The 16,907-nt window shown below is 35.8% G+C and overlaps 1 protein-coding gene across 3 annotated transcripts in view; it reads right to left on the reverse strand.

Moving 5' to 3' along the window:
- The window catches only part of RNF130 (ring finger protein 130), a 115,844-nt gene that overhangs the window by 70,051 nt on the left and 28,886 nt on the right, over nt 1-16,907 (reverse strand). The window lies entirely within an intron of this gene.

Here is a 16,907-nt window from a genome sequence, read left to right on the forward strand (position 1 = left end):
AGGAAATCAAAAATCCCCTACCACAGAATTCTGGATTCCTATTTCCTCTCCTCCCTCCTCACTGCTCAAGAAGCACTCAGGCGCTTGCTGACCAACACAATCCTCCTGGATACCAAGAGGATTCATGTGTGCTTCAGCTCAGAAAGTGAGTCCACCAGTTGGGAAGTGTCAGAAATCTATTCTACCTCACCTCTTACCCCCACCCAAGTCCCTACTACAGAATTTTGGACTCTTCTTCCCTCTCTTCAATGCCTCCCAACCCCTCAGAAAGCACTCAGGCACCTGCTGACCAATACAATTGGTCCACAGGAAGTGTCAGAAATCTATTCCACTCCCCACTTCGCCCTGCCCATCCTGGGAGTGAGTCTTAGGGCAGGCCCAGGAAGAGAGCAAATGAGCTGTCTGGAACCCCAGGATGCAGGTGGAGAGAGGTGGCTTCACTGCAAGCAAGCTTTTTCACTACAAGCTTACCTGAATTTAGCAGACATTTTATGCCTTAACAGATGAACCTGTTAAGTTCAAATCACCTGCCAAAACTTTAAGGAATTTCAATACTCAGAATGACTCAGATAAATTTAGGAAATTTCCCATAAAAAGAGTTCGGGGGATGCTGCATTCACACATTAAGTGGCTGCAATACTTTTATAACTTCTGGTTGGTTACTAGCATTGGCATTAAAGTTATTCTTGTGGCATTCAATGACCTATTTATGTGTAAAGCAGAACAATGTATACTTTAAGAGAAAGAGATTAAAGTGCTCCAAAGTTCTAGAAGGACTGCTGCTGACAAAACAGGTAGGTATAATTCAGAGTTTTTCTGTAATACTCTATCAGTCAAGTTGCACAGATGGGCCACGCCCTGTGCTGCCTGCGTCACAATGAGTCTGCTCGTTCATGGTCAAGGCCTTCTCTTCTCTCTCCCTTCCATTGACTTCAGTCTTTCTCAAATGTTTACCTACAATACTTCCATTTCTTCAAACCCAGTCTTACTTTTCTCTTCACTGATCCCTTAAAGAATTCAAGGGGGAAAAATAATATGCTACATTCTTTTATAAATGAATACAGCAACAATTCTGAGATGACAGGTGATAGCAATAATGGATTTCTTGCTGAGAACTGTCGGTAATTTTCCTAAAACATAGATTTGTCCTGTTGCTCTCCTGTTCAAAAGACATTGATGTGTCCCCCCTGCCAACTAAATAATATCCAAACTCCTTAACCTGACATTAAGGACAACTAAATGATATCCAAACTCCTTAACCTGACCTCTCCCCAGCACTTGGGGAGCCAAGTGGCCTCAAGTGTAACTGATAGTCATGGTGGACCCTCCTTGACCCAGTGAAATTGCTGGTCAAAGTGACTGAAATAGTGGCTGATGCAGTCAAAGTAGGATAGAGGAGTGAAGCCAGGAGGAATAAAATTGGGAAAGGTCCAAGGTCTTCATTATAACTAAAGTCTAGATTTCTAGATGCCCATTCATGGCTCTTGACTCTCCTCTGGAGAATCACCACTGAATAAATAAATGGTCATTTATGGATGGCAAAAAATACCATCAACTGTAAAGTAGGTCATTACTTCATGTATCATGAAGAAAAAAAGTCCTGTCAATAGATTCTAAGACACCATCGAACACTAGAAGCATCCCAACTTCAAGCTGCACATCCCAGAATCAAAATTCCTCTTCTACAAAGCAATCCTTCAAATATTCAAAGACACCTTTCCCTAGGACCCCACATCAGTCTTTTCATATTAACTATTACTAGAGCCCCAAATCATTCCTTTTTAAAAAAATGTTTTTAAAGAATCTAAAACTTACAGAAAAGTTGTAAGTACACCCAGAACCACTTAAGACTTAAGTTGCTGGCATAATGCCTCATCACCCCCAAATATTTAGTGTATAATTTCCTACCAACAAAAAAATTTATAAACAGAATACAACCCCCCCAAATCAGGAAATTAATACTGATACATTACTATCATCTAACGTGAGTCCATTCAAGCTTTTCCAACTTTCCCAAAATGTCTTTTATAGCAGTCCAGATAGAGTCACGTGCTGCAATTAGCTGTTACAACTGTCTCTGTCAGTCTGCGACAGTCCCTCCATCTTTCCTTGATGTTTGTGACCTTGACACTTGAAGATTAGTCCAGTTATTCCGTAGAAGGTATTTCCTCATGACTGGATTCAGGTCATGTACACCTGACAGCAACATCAGAGAAGTGATGCTGTGCTCTTTTCAGTGTATGCTACCAGACAGCACACAGTTTGGATACATCCCATGACTGATAAGGTTCGCTTTGATCACCTGATAAAATTGATGTCTTCCAGGAATGTGTACCATGAAGTTACTCTTTTGCCCTTTGTAATTAGTAAGTATTCTGTGGGTAGGTACTTTAAGACTAGGTAAATATTCCATTCCTCACTAAACTTTCAATTTACTTTTACTTTTTAGATCAGTGTGATTCATGGTTTCTATTTTATTCAACGGGTTAAAATAGTTAATATCATTATTCATTTTGATGCTAAAATTCCAAATTATGTTTGATAAGATACTGTTTACAGTTTTCCATCTTATTCTTTTCTAAACATCAGTTTTCAATGTCTTTACTAAAAGAAAATGCTGAAGATGAACACAATACTTCCAATATCAAGAGTAGCATGAGACTAACACCTTCCTACATCTGAGACACAGCCCAAGATTCAAATTTTTTAGTAGCCATGGCATACATCAATGTACACTGAGCTCACATAATTGAATCTTCCCAGGAGTTCTCCACTTGAACTGTTACTTACCAGAGGTCTCAACAAACCATTTTTACTAAATTTTTTTTAACCCATTTGCAGGTCGACAATGAATATGTTCTTCTTGTAATCTGTGTTTCAAGATTCCACCTTCCTCGTTTTTTGTCCTTTTCAAGTAAGATACTTACTTATGCTTCCTTATAAGTTTTTGACAAAAGAATTTTCAGTGGGTAGGAAAAGAAAGGTTAAGTACAGAGTTAGGTATTACAACCAGGGAAGATTTAACTGGGAAGAAAGCCAAGTACATTAGATTCCAGACCAAGCACCAGAACTCTAAAAGACCTTCAAATTTGTTATTCATGTTTAAAAATCTAGAAGTCTGAGAGCTTAGGAAACTGAACAATCAAGTAAATGGATGTAGGATGGTGGGAGCCAAGTGTCTCACGGAGTAAGAGTTTAGAAATAAGCAAAGGAAAAAACTAGAATGATCCATGTGGTAATAGATTAGAGCTGCAAACATAAGTATGAACTCATTCTTAGCTTAATATAGATACAGATGGTTACATATAGAAATATTTATAGATAGATATGTGTATATACAGGGGTTAGTATACACACACATATTTCCTTGCTCTGTCAGCTGAGAAGTCCCAGATGCAACAGATACCTCAGATGTAAAAAGTACAGCTAATGCCCAGACCCTGGTTTCTAATATCAAATTCCGATAAATTGAAACCAGGGTTCCTTGGAGAAATGGCTGATTCTAGGATTGGTACAGGGAATACATATAAGATGATACGTCTTATAGCACCAGAAAGTAAGGAAGTGCTCAAAACACAAAACAAAAAACCCACAAAACAAAAAAACCAAAAACAAAAACCAATACTTGCGATAATGAGGGCATTAAGAGCCAACTGAAAGAGCTCCCAATGGCCAAAGCTAGAATAATTTTAGTTACAAAATAAAGTCATATTGTATTATAATCCAAAGTATAAAATAAATACCCATGAGTCCATACCGATATAAATAATTGAATAAATTAATAAATGGAGAAGAGACAAATCATTTATGCAGAATTCCAAATAATTATGTAGATATTCCACCCTAAGGAGTAGAGCATAATTCCCCATTTATTAAGTGTGGTTGTGCACAGTAACTTACAAAAAGTACTGTACAGGAGGGCAAAACAATTTACTTTACAAAGGAGAAACCTGACAAATACTATCTCAGTCAAGTGATCAAAGTTGATGTCAATAGTGATAATTCATGTCAATAATACATAGACTTAATATGATGTGAGGCTAATGGCACTTCTATGGTCATCTTCTCAAAAATCCATATAAATCCCTAGTCTAATTATGAGAAAAACATCAAACATATTTCAATTGAGGGACGTTCTATAAAATACCTGACCAGTACTCCTCAAAACTGTCAAGGTCATCGAAAACTAGGAAGGTCTGAGAAAACGTCACAGACAAGAGGCACCTAAGGAGACATGATGACTGAATGTAATGTGGTATATCCTGGACGGGATCCTGGAACAGAAAAAGGACATTAAGTAAAACTAAGGAAATCTGAATATGTAATGAACTTAGTTAATAACTATGTATCACCTAGGCAACAAATCAACAGAGTAACCATTACTCTTTCAGAGGAGGGAGAGAAGAAATCTAGGGTTATCAGTGGTGGGAGTGGGGAGGGAGAGGAGGTTGGGGAGAGACTGGACAAGGGGCATAAAGAATAAGTACAATTTGTAACAATATACATACTAATAATATTGATTTGATCAACATATGTCAACACTGAATCCCCAAAATATGTATAATCAATTATGATTCAATAAAAAAAACCTATGTATCAGTATTGATTCATTAATTGCAACAAACATACCATAGCAATGTTAAGATGTTAATCACAGGAAAAACTGGGTGCAGGGTTAATAGGAATTCTTTGTAGTATCTTTGTGATTTTTCCATACATGTAAAACTGTTCTAAAAAATAAAGTTTATTTTTAAGACAACTCACTATATTTTTAAAAGGAACAACTTCACCTCAGAAAACACAGAGGCCAGACAACAAAGAAACAACACTTTTAAAGTGCTGAAAGGAAAATTGTGTCAACCCAGAATTCTATACCTATGTCTTTGAAAAATGATGGCAAAAAAGGACTCTTAGAGCAACAAATGTTGAGAGAATTCAACGAGATGTACACTGCAAGAAAAGATTAAAAAAAAGAGGGACAGAAATGACACCGGATGAAAACTTGGAACTATAGAACGGAATCAAGAACATCAGAAATGTTAAAATGTAGGTAAATGTCAAAATCTACCGTTCTTCCTTAATCAGTTTTGCCATTCTCATGCCCCTCACCAATGAGGAACTCCGTTTTCATTCCTCCTCTAAAGGCTGCTCAAACTTAAGAGTTTGACAGTGGATTTCAACGGCGGCAGTAAAGCCCTCCTGGGAGTGTCTGGAAACCCTGGGGAAGAGTTTTATACCATTACAGACATGGAGGAGTGCCATTAGTGGTTGGTAGGCATGGGCCTGGGAGGCTACACATTCTGTAGGACCACATGCAAAGGACCACCCTTCAGAGCAAACTATTATCCTGCCCCAAATGCCCCCTGCCCTCCCACTCCCAAGTCCTGAACTGAGAAGAACTGTAAGGCATCAATCAAGGAGTCAGGGATGCTCACAGACCTCCAATGTGTGCAGCCTAAGCCTGCATTATCTTCCTTGGCAGCTGTGCCAGTGGGACTAACTCCGAGCTTATAACTGTTTACGTCCAAGTTCAACATATGAACTGCTATCAAGTAAAAAAAAATGTCTTCCATCCTGTAACTTGTGAAGTTGATTTCTAAACCAGTATTGCAAACCTATGAAGACCCCTTATATGATTTTACCTTCTTCCTCTTCTGCAACCAGTGAGGAAAGAATAAGTGCAAGAAAGACAAAAAGGTAAATCAAGTGATGAGTTTAAACAAACTATTCGGATACAAAGCCAGTAACGGAAGGCTGGCAGATAAAGAGCATCAAATATCTGACTGGTGGAGGAGCTCTCCAGTTCATTTAAGAAATAAAGGAAAAATTAAGAACCTATGGCAAAGCTTCTAAATAGAACCATCACATCAGTTTTTTTAAAGCTATTTTTAATTTTTATAAAGCTACTGCTTAAGTGTTTCAGTTTTAGTTTTTTGTTTTGTTTTCTGATAATTACACACTTTAAAAAAAAAGTGTTTGGACCGCATGGAAAATACAGAAGAGATATTTGCAAAGTCAGGCAGAAATATACATATATTTAAACTCTTACTTCTTGCCACAGCAGCACATTTAAACTGCTGGCTCTATCTTCTCTGAGGTAATTAAATCCATATTCACTCAGAAGCTAAAAAACCTTAAATGGTAAAACAATAGTATGACTACATTATTCATTTTCTTGATAGGCTTTTAGAATAAAGATAATAGATTTACATTAAGTGGCCCAAATTATCAATAAATATTTAAAGGTATTTTGCAATGTGTTCGAGACTTATTTTTACTCATTTTCATAAAGTATGTCTTTTATACTCACAAAGTGAATTTTCTACATTTTACAAAGTGTGATATATTTCTGTCACTGCTAGATAATAAATACAGAGCTAAACAAGTTTTTTTTTAAAGAGACTATGATAGGAAAAAAGGTGAACAGCCATTCAATTAAATCTGTTCAACCAGTTAAAGGCACAGTTAAGAAGTATTTGATACTGCTGATTGATAAAAAGATTAAAAAGCAACATTATTATTTGGTCACACATTTATCTAAATTACCTCATCTGACTTTTAACAATGAAAAGAATGTCCACATATTCTTACAGACATACAGATAAAAGTATGAAGAGATTTCCAATTAGACAATGATTTGACACAAATTAAGGCTGTTAAACAATAACAGTAAAGTCTATATAAATTTTTAAAAACCAGGAAAATAGATCCATAATTTTCAGGCAAATGTGAATTATTTTAAACTATCCAAGAGCCCATAACTTCCCCTTTATACTACCACATATCCACTAACTACATGACAAAGAGCTCATTCTGCTAACTAGAGGTAACAAGTAAAACCACAAATTGAGCAGTCCTTCCTGCCAATGATGTCATGGACGCTGCATTGGGAAACATGTCCTTCAGTCACCAGATGAAGGGCATTCCTTAGAACAAACACTAAGCTCTTGAAACGCTGCTGATGAAGCAAGAAAACAAAATACTTAGAAATGTGGAATTTTAAAATTTGTTATAAAACATATCCTCAAATGGAAAGAAAGCTTAAGCTTAATTACAAAACTAAATATCTGAATAAAATCATTTCAATGCAACACATTTATTTTGTTGAAGGCATTCTGCTGACTACTGCAGAGAACAGAAAGAAAGGTAAGACACAAATCTTAAAGAAACCTGTAGTCCTTTCCCTACTGCCAGTCAAGTATGCAAATAATGACAACAAAAAAGCGAAAGGACGATACTGTCAGAGAGGTAGAAAAAAGGGCTCTGAAGATTGCAGGGTCCTTTACTGTAAACTCACTCAGGCAGTGATCCAGGCTTCTTTATGTTTGATTCTTGCCAGTTCATATCAGTTCATATTAAAATGCACAGCACAGAGAGATGCTAATCCAGTGTTTATTTTTTTCTTATTGAAACATAATTGATTGTACATGTCTGTAAGGTACAGTGTTGAACATTAATACTTATGTGCAGTGATGTTCAAATCAGGATAATTAGTATATTTAACATGACACAATGTAATCATTTTTTGTGACCCTTTACCATTTCTCACTACCCCTCTCCCCTTCCCCCTTTTCCACCTCTAGTAGCTTCAGTCCAATGTTTCTTTAATAAAATGAAGAAGGGTGGACAGAAATGACATGTGAGCAGGAGAGGGCTAAAACATGGATCTCTGGGTCCATCTCTTGAGATTTCAAGTTAGAGGTTCAAGGTAGGGGGTAGAGTCCTGAAATCAGTATCTTCACAAGAACCATTCGTGATTCTGATGCAAAGGTCCTTGGACCTTGTGCAGATAGACCACACTGCCCATAGTGTGAGAAGGGTGTCTACTGTGGAGGGAGACAGCTGAGGAACACATTATTGAGCCAGGAAAGCAAGGAGCTGTCAGTGCTTAAAAGATTTTCTCTGGAGAACAAGCAGAAACAGAAGAGCAGAGAGCACAGAAAAGTGTTAAGAGGATCATAATTCTGAAGCCTTCAGGTCAAGAAATGCCTGGCTGAAAAGATGGGAGCCAGAGAAAGCTTCTGATGGTGAGCATGCTGAGTCTGTGCTACTTAACCTGGATTTCTCACTCCATTTTCAGAGGTGAACAGGCTTTCATCTAGTGTAGCGCACTGAACTGAAATGGGATCTTTCTATAACCACTGTCACTCTGGCCTTGACCGTGGACTTCACTGAAAATATCAGCCAGGATGCATGTCTCCAGGGCCTTTCTCACCTTCACCTGTGGGAACTGCGCTTTGCCACCACTCATACCCTCCACACCACACTCAATGCTTCCTGCCGGAGTTTTCCAAGTTCCCAATTAGATGGTAGAGAAGCCACCTCTAATTGCTTGGGGCAGTAGTCATCATGCAGTGGGGGCTGTTCAGCTGCCTGCTTCTGTGAGATGTCACACCTGCAGGGGCCTTAGTCCAGTGCTGGGACAGAGCAGGCATTCTATGTTAGGTGGCATCAACCTCACTGACCTAGGGAACTTCACCTCCCTCCTTTCAAAATCCTCAAAATGTTACTAAGTATTAGTCCTTGCCTTAGGCAAACTTTTGCTTTGAAGATGAGGCTTTGAAATTTAATTTACTATTCTCCTGTCCATGTCTCCATGTTCAGCAACACTGGGTTTTTTTTACAGTTCTTAAAATCACTTTTGCTTTCCCCCACTCCACCTCAGATCCTTTACCCATGAGGATCCTTCTGCCTAGAATACTATTCTCAACTCTTGAATTCGTACTCAAATGTCATCTCCTCAAGGCAACCCTCTCTGATCCCTCAGACTTCAGTCTTCTTCGGAAGACTTGTCACAATTATAATTTCTTATGCAATGTTTATCTTTTCTTCTTGATTATGACTCCATGAAAGGCGGTATCCTATGTGTCTTGTTTACATCTGGAGACCTAACAGGAGTTCAAAAAAATTTGTTCATTAATTGGCATACAGAATCCAAATCCCTCTGCTGGCAGTCAACTAACCCAGCCTAATTTTCTTTTTTTTTTAAAAAAGATGACCGGTAAGGGGATCTCAACCCTTGGCTTGGTGTTGTTAACACCACGCTCAGCTAGTGAGCCAACCGGCCATCCCTATATAGGATCCGAACCCGTGGCCTTGGTGTTATCAGCACCGCACTCTCCCGAGTGAGCCACGGGCCGGCCCGAACCCAGCCTAATTTTCTATCATTCACCTTCAGACTCCCACCACTCCAGTCACATTTTTGGTTCACATCATTCCCCTACTAAGAGTTATCTCCTCTCTGGTCAAATCGTAACTAATCCTAATTATTTAGGGACCAGCACAATGAATGCTTCCTCTATCAAATCCTCTGATAAGTCCCTTCCAGACTTAAGAGTCCTTTTACTATGGTTTATTCCTCTAAGTTGGTATGCAAAGTCAGCATTCAGTGGCTCCCCAGTTATTTCATGCTTGTCTCCCATATGCTTCTGTAGATCCTTACATTGTCTATCACAGAGTGCTTGGTATGTAGCAAATATAACTTGGTATCTATTGATTTTTTTTTTTTTTTGTGCTAGATACATTTGAAACAATTATGTCATATGGGAAAAGGAAATAGCAGAAAAATGAAAAAGGAAAAAAGTATGCTTAGAAATAAAAAATAAGTATCAATCTTTAAAGGAATAAGTAAACTGATTTCATAACTTTGTAAGAAATACTGCTCATTACAGATTCAAAAATAATAAATAAAAATTGTGTAATCTAACAAATTCATCATCTCAATAAATTTCACTATTAACCTGTTAGGTAGATAAGGCAGATGCTCTCCCTGTTCTACAAATGAGGATGCTACTTTAAAGATTTATTTACTCACGCCCACAAAGCTACTACTCAAATGTGTCTAGGATTCAAATCCCCATCTTGTGACTGTAAATGCCAAACTCTTTTCACTATTTTAAAGGTGCTATCACCTGAAAGAAACTACTGTTTCTATAACTAAAAAATGCTTGAGAATGTTGTGGCAAATTACAAATCCGTGATAAACTCTTAAATATGATTTTCAGAGATTAACAAAATAGAAGACTGGACAGCTATAGAAACAAAGACCTATAAATTAGATAAAATATTCTAACGATGTTTTTCTGAGGTAATAAAAATGTAATAGGTGGCATCTCCACTGAGAACAGACAGAAACTAAGAATTTATTCTATTTGGAAAACAGCAAACAATGAGCAATAGCTTAGGAGTTCAAAGAAAAAGGGGGAAGGATTCAAAGAAAGAGGGCAAAAGCTCTCACATGAAGAAAAACCAAGAATTCCTTTCACACACTATGATGAACATGCTTGCAGATAATTCACAAATTCTCAAACATAATGACAATTCTATTTTTCTCTAATCTTAAAAATAAAAGTAAAATGATATTGCAGAAATTTTTTCAGAGAATGGATTTACTCTCATCACTTCTGTTAATACATCCATGTTCTTCATTCAAATAATTATGTAGCTTTTTGGATTAAATAAAATAAATACACCAATCTAGAGCAGTTTGGTTTAGATTTCTAAATCTAAAATAAACAACATCTATGTTTAGGGTAAGTGTTTATAGTTAATCTTTCAATCTTATACCCAAAAAGGCACTTACATGTCTCTACTAATTATAAGGCAAAGCAACTGTCTTTTTGCATCCACTTTTTAATATCATTCTATCCTTACGCGGACTTTTAATTTCCACCCTGAACACATAAAATGTGAATGAAATTAACATGAGATTACCTCTTGAATACTTGCTATGTCTTCCAAAGTAAGAATACTTAAGGGCATATAGTTCAAATAAAATTGTTTCAGTTTAAGCATCTTATTTTTGCCTTGCTTTTGAACTTTAGTCTGCATTACATTTTTTAAAAAACAGCTTTAATGAGTATAACTTACATGTGACAAGATTCATCTTTCATAAGTGTACAATTCAGTGATTTCAGTAAATTTACATGGATGTGCAACCACCATCACAGTCCAGTGTTAGAACATTTCTATCAACCCCTAGAAAGTTCCCTCATGCCCATTTGCAGGTCATTTTCACTCCCAGCCCGTCCTATACACCCACTAATCTGCTTTCTATCTCTGTAAATTTGACCTGTTAGACATTTCATATAAATGGAATCATATAATAGCAGCCTTTTGTGTCTGGCTTCTTTCATTTAGCATAATGTTTTTGAGGTTGATCTATGTATCAATAGTTAATTCCATTAAGTTGCTAATCTATATTCCACTGTATGGACATAACATGTTTTCTTTATCCACTCGTCAGTTCATGAACATGTGGGTTGTTTCCACTTTTTTTGGTTATTATAAATAATGCTGCTATGAGCATTTGTGTACAAGTCTTTGTGTGGATATTTCATTATTTTCAGTTTTCTTGGGTAGATGCTTAGGAGTGGGGATTGCTGGGTCATACAGTAAATTTATGTCTAACTTTTGAGGAAGCTGCCAATCTGTTTTCCAAACTGATTTTACCATTTTAAGTTCCCACCGGTAGTGCATGAGGGTTCAGTTTATCCACATCCTCAACAAAACGTGGTATTGTATGCCTTTTTAATTATAGTCATTCTAGTGAGCGTGAAATAGTATCTCATTGTTTTGATTGCATTCTTCTAATGACTAATGAAATGTCTAATCATTAAATCCTTTGCCCACTGTAAAATTAGATTATCTTATTATTATTGATTTATAAGAGTTCTTCATATATTCTGGATACAAGATCTATATCAGATGTATAATTTGGAAATATTTTCTGCCAGTTTGTGGTGTGTTTTTTCATTTTCTTTCTTTCTTTCTTTTTTTAAAAATTTTATTTTCTCGATATACATTGTGGCTGATTATTGCTCCCTATGTTTTTTCATTTTCTTAATGGTGTCTTTTGACAAAGTCTAGTTTATAATTTTCTTCTTTTATGGATAGTGCTTTTAAAGTCATATGTAAGGACTCTATGTTCAAAATCAAAAAGACTTTTCTTCTACGATTTCTTCTGGAAGTTTACAGTTTTACCTCTTACATTTTGTCTTCTATCAAATGTGAGGTAATTTTTATATAATGTAAAGGTCAATGTAAAGGTCCTGGTTCTTTTTTCTTTTTTGCATGTGAATAACAGTTGTTTCAGCACCATTTGTTGAAGACTATCCTTTCCCCACCGGACTGTCATGGCACCTTTGTTGAAAAGCAACTGGCCATAAAGATTTCTTTCTAGACTCTCAATTCCAATCCATTGTTGAATATGCCTGTCCTTGTACCAATACCACAATGCTATGACTAACGAAGTTTGAAATCAAGTAGTCCTTGAAATAAGTCTTCCAATGCTATTGGTCTTTTTCAAAATTATTTTGGCTAGTCTAGGTACTCTGTACTTCCATATAATTTTAAAATCAGCTTATCAATTTATACAAAACAGGTACTGTAATTTTCATAGGAACTGCATCAAATTTATACATCAATTTGAACAGAACTGCTACGTTAACTGGAGTATTGAGCACTCCAATCCATGAACATGAAATGTCTCTCCATTTATCTAGATTTTCTTTAACTTCTCTCAGCAATGTTTGCAGTTTTCAGTGTGCAAGTCTTACACCTCTTTTGTTAAAACTGTTTTCTTAATTTCATTTTTGGAATGTTCATAGCTAGTGTATAGAAATGCAATTAATTTTTGTAAAATGATTTTATATTCTGCATCCTTTTTAAACTCACTCATTATTATTAGATCTAATAGCTTTTAAAATAAATTCCATCAGATTTTCTACATAGACAATCTGTAAATAATGGGTTTTACTTCTGCTTTTCCAATTTGGATGCCTTTTATTTCTTTTTCTTGTCTGCTTGCAACTTGTGTACCATTTAAATTCCATGTTGATTTTTTTTATGTTAAATTTAAGTTATTTTCTTAATGGTTGCTCTAGAGATTATAATACAGATCTAACTGACCACAATTTACTTGAGTAATACTACCTAATTACAGCAAAATACAGAAACTTTATTTCAGTATAGGTCCATTTCCTTACTCCTCCTGCATGCCGTTATTGTCATATATATTACACCTATACCTGTTATAAACCTAACAATACACTGTTATGCTTAATGCTTTACTATACAATTGCGTTATTTTAAAATGTTAAGAAAAGAAGTGAGGAAAATATATTTGTCTGTTATATATTTATAATCTTTTACATTAACATTTATCACTTCTGGTGCTCTTCATTTCCTCCTGTAGACTCACATTACCATCTAGTGCACTTCCTTTCAGTCTGAAGAATTTCTTTAAGATTTTTTGTAAGGCAGATCTGCTATAAACAAATTCTCTCAGCTTATGTCTTTATTTTACCCTCATTTCTGAAAGATAGTTTTGCTGGAGATAGAATTCTTAGTTGACAGTTTTTTTTTTTAAGCACATAGTCTAGGTCATTCATTGATTTTTGGCCTCCATTGGTTTGAGAATTCAGCCATTAACCATACTGATGCTGCCACGTGTGTGATGATTTTTTTTTTTTTGCTGCTCTCAAGATATTCTCTTTCTCTTTGCCTTTCAACAGTTTGATTGCGGTGTCCTGACATGAATCTCTGTATTTATTCTGTTTGTGCTTTGTTAAGCTTCTTGTATATGTAAATTAATGTTTTGCTCAAATCTGGTTAAGTTTTCAGCTATTACTTCCTCAAATATTTTTTTCTGCTCCTTCCTCTCTCCTGGCACATATATTGGTATGTTTGACAGTGTCCCACAGGCCTTTGAAGCTCTGTTCATTTTCCTTCAATCATTTAAAACTTGTTCCTCAGACTGGATCATTTCTATTGATTTATCTTCAAGTTCACTGATTCTTTATTATTTTGAATAAGCTCTCGAAGTTTAGTGAATTTTTCATTTCCAGTATTGAAATCCTCCAATTACATGATGTCCATCTGGCTCTTTTTAGTAATTTTTATAACCTTTATTGACTCATTGTTAACTTTCATTATTGTCATACTTTCCTTTAATTCTTTAAAAATCATTTCCTTCAGTTCTTTCAACATATGTTAATTGCTTTGAGATTTTTCTCTGCTAAATCCAGCACCTGGAGACATTCAGAGTCAGTTTCTGGGGACTTTTCCCCCTCAAGTATTAGTCATACTCCCCTATTTCTTTGTATGCCTTATAATCTTTTGTTGAAAATTGGACATGTTAGACAATACATTGTGGCAACTCTGAATTCTAATGTTTTTTTCCCCTTAAGATTGGTGGAGTTATTATCTCTGTTTGTTTGCTTTTGTTTACTAATATGCCTGAGTTAAACCTATGAAATCTGTTTCCTCTGTGGTGTGCAGCCACTGATATCTCTATTTAGTTTCTTTCTTATTTTTTTCCCCTTCTTTTTAAAGACTGGCTTCCTAGGGATTGACAAGCCATTGGCTCTCTTTTGCTTGCCTGCCTCTGCAAAGTCACTTCCACAGACTTCTGGGCCTGGGTGTTGCCCACAATTCCAAATAGAGAGCACTTTCCATCACCACAGGGCAAGCTGCCAATCTTTGCAGCCTCCCCCACTCTGGCAGAAATTCCATACAGCATAGCTTGGGGAGTGTGGAAAGCAGCCCCCTACCAAACACCACAGCTTTCCATTGTTCTTACCTGAAGTCTGGCAGTTTTTCAAAGTATAAATATGTCTGATTGTTGTATGCCTTTGGTTGATTTCCAGAACAGTGAAATGGCTGTTTTTGTCAATTTTGTCCAGTTTTATAGTTGCTTTTTTGGAAGAGCATTTGCTGATCTCACCTGGTCATAGACAGAAGTGCTACCCACCTCTCTCCATTATTTTTAATCCTACCTTATAAATATTTTACAAAGTTTTTCTTTCTTTCTTTCCTTTTTTAAATTTTAACTTCTCAAAAAATTGTAGTTGATTTTCATGTCCCTTCACCTGTTCCTCTTTCCCCCAAAGTTTTTCTTTCTTATGATTTTTATTTTGAAATGTTTCAAGTGACCAAAAATTACAGAGAATAAACACCTTTGTATCCAACACTCAGATTAAGAAATGAAACATTACAGATATGTTTGAAGCTCTTCATTTACTTCTCCCTGATCCTATTTCCCTTCCTCCCTCTCCAGAGAGAACCATTATTCTAAATTTGGAATTTATTAATCTTATGTATATTTTTATTATTTTATACCTACATACATGTTCTTAAATAAATACTGTTTTGCATTTTAATTTTATTCAAATAATAAATGGCTGAAAATATTCTTCTACAGCTTTTTATGTTTTGGGGATTTATTCATGTAAATACATGTAGCTTTAAAATTCATTCACTGTTAATTGCTGCATAAATAGGCCACAATTAGTCCATTCTCCTGTGATGGACACATAGGTGTTTCCAATAATTGGCTGTTACAAAGCTACAATGAATACTCTTGTACATGTCACGCATGCCCATGAACAAGAGCAACAAGGAAGTAGAGAGAGACTACAAATGCTTGTGCTAGTATATGAAATCTCCCTACTGGCTCTCATACAGTTGGAGATGGAATGTGGGAGGAGTTCTCATATGAAGGACAAACAGTGGTTGTCCTTCACAACAGAGATTCATAGCCTTCTACAGAATCAAGATTTAGAGTCACAAGAGGCCTCAGAGAGAGCATTTACTCCAATCCCTGCACAGGAGGCAACTTGATCTGTGCAGCAGAGCAAGTCAGTGGAAAATCTGGGACTGAAACTTAGGTTTCTTGTCTTCTTTATTTCTTTATTTGTCAAAGCAAGACCTGTGGACCAGCAATATTAGCATCACCTGAAAACTTATTAAAAATACAGAATCTCAGGCCATACTCTAGACCTACTGAATCAGAATCTGAATTTTAACAGGATTCCCAAGTGACTTATATGCATGCTGAAGTCTGAAAAGTACTCTAGAGTATGAATCGAGGAGTGAAATTACTGGATCACAGTATATGAGTTCTTTAACTATACCATATATAGTGCCAAAGTACTATATCAATTTAATTTCCTACATTATTCTAATTTTCTATGAATCTAATCACAACATAAAGCCATTTCCTACTGCTCTTATGTACATCTCCATTTTGTTTGCTTTACAAAGGTGCCATTTCCTATGAATATATCCTTCAACTCTACCCCTGAATTTCCTTATTTGTGTTGTTACACACTAATCTGTGATTTGACATGGTCAAATAAGTTTGGAAAACAATATGTTAATCAAAATAAAACAGGTTCTTTACTGTGTGACTTCTTAGAGACCTCGATGTTAATGAGTATTAGCTTCTAAAAGTGGAATACATTTCAAGCATTTTCGAAAGCTTGTTTTACCATTTACCTTTTTCCTTACATGGATCATCTATGAACATATCTGAATAAACTAACATTTCAAGGAACTCCAGTGGGAAATGCTGTATTGCCTTTTTTTAAACAAAAATAATTTTTAAAAAATTTTAAAAGATTTTAATTTCCTCTCTTATAATCCCCCAGATCTCATATTTTTATTAAAAGATTCTCATTCTAGTAACATCTCTGTGGTTTTGTGTATGTAAAGTAACATCATTGGGAAAGAGAAATACTCAGAAATTCTGAATTTCTCTCTGTCCATTTTTCTTCATGTTTTTAGTAAAGAAAAAATCAGTGTGGGATAAAAATAAGCTATCTTAGGTCCAAAATTTCAAATAGTTTTTCTTCCCTCTAAGACAACTGTGGAAAGCAAAGTGGCACCTGCTCTGAAACCTAAGCAGAAGAACCACTATCGAGTTCAGTGTTTCTACCCAGATGTCCAGCTAAATTACACTGCCCTTTAATTTTCTTTTGGTTTCCCTAAAAAAATTAAAAGTTACAGGACTCCAGTGATCTCTAGGTAGTGAAAAATGATACATTCTTTCTATTTACTCTTTGTGCTTTACTTTCAGTTTTCTACAACAAGCACGTTTACCTTTGTAATTAAGAATATATATTTTG

The sequence above is a fragment of the Cynocephalus volans genome, chromosome 2 (genome assembly GCF_027409185.1).
Source record: "Cynocephalus volans isolate mCynVol1 chromosome 2, mCynVol1.pri, whole genome shotgun sequence".
Classification (NCBI taxonomy): domain Eukaryota; kingdom Metazoa; phylum Chordata; class Mammalia; order Dermoptera; family Cynocephalidae; genus Cynocephalus; species Cynocephalus volans.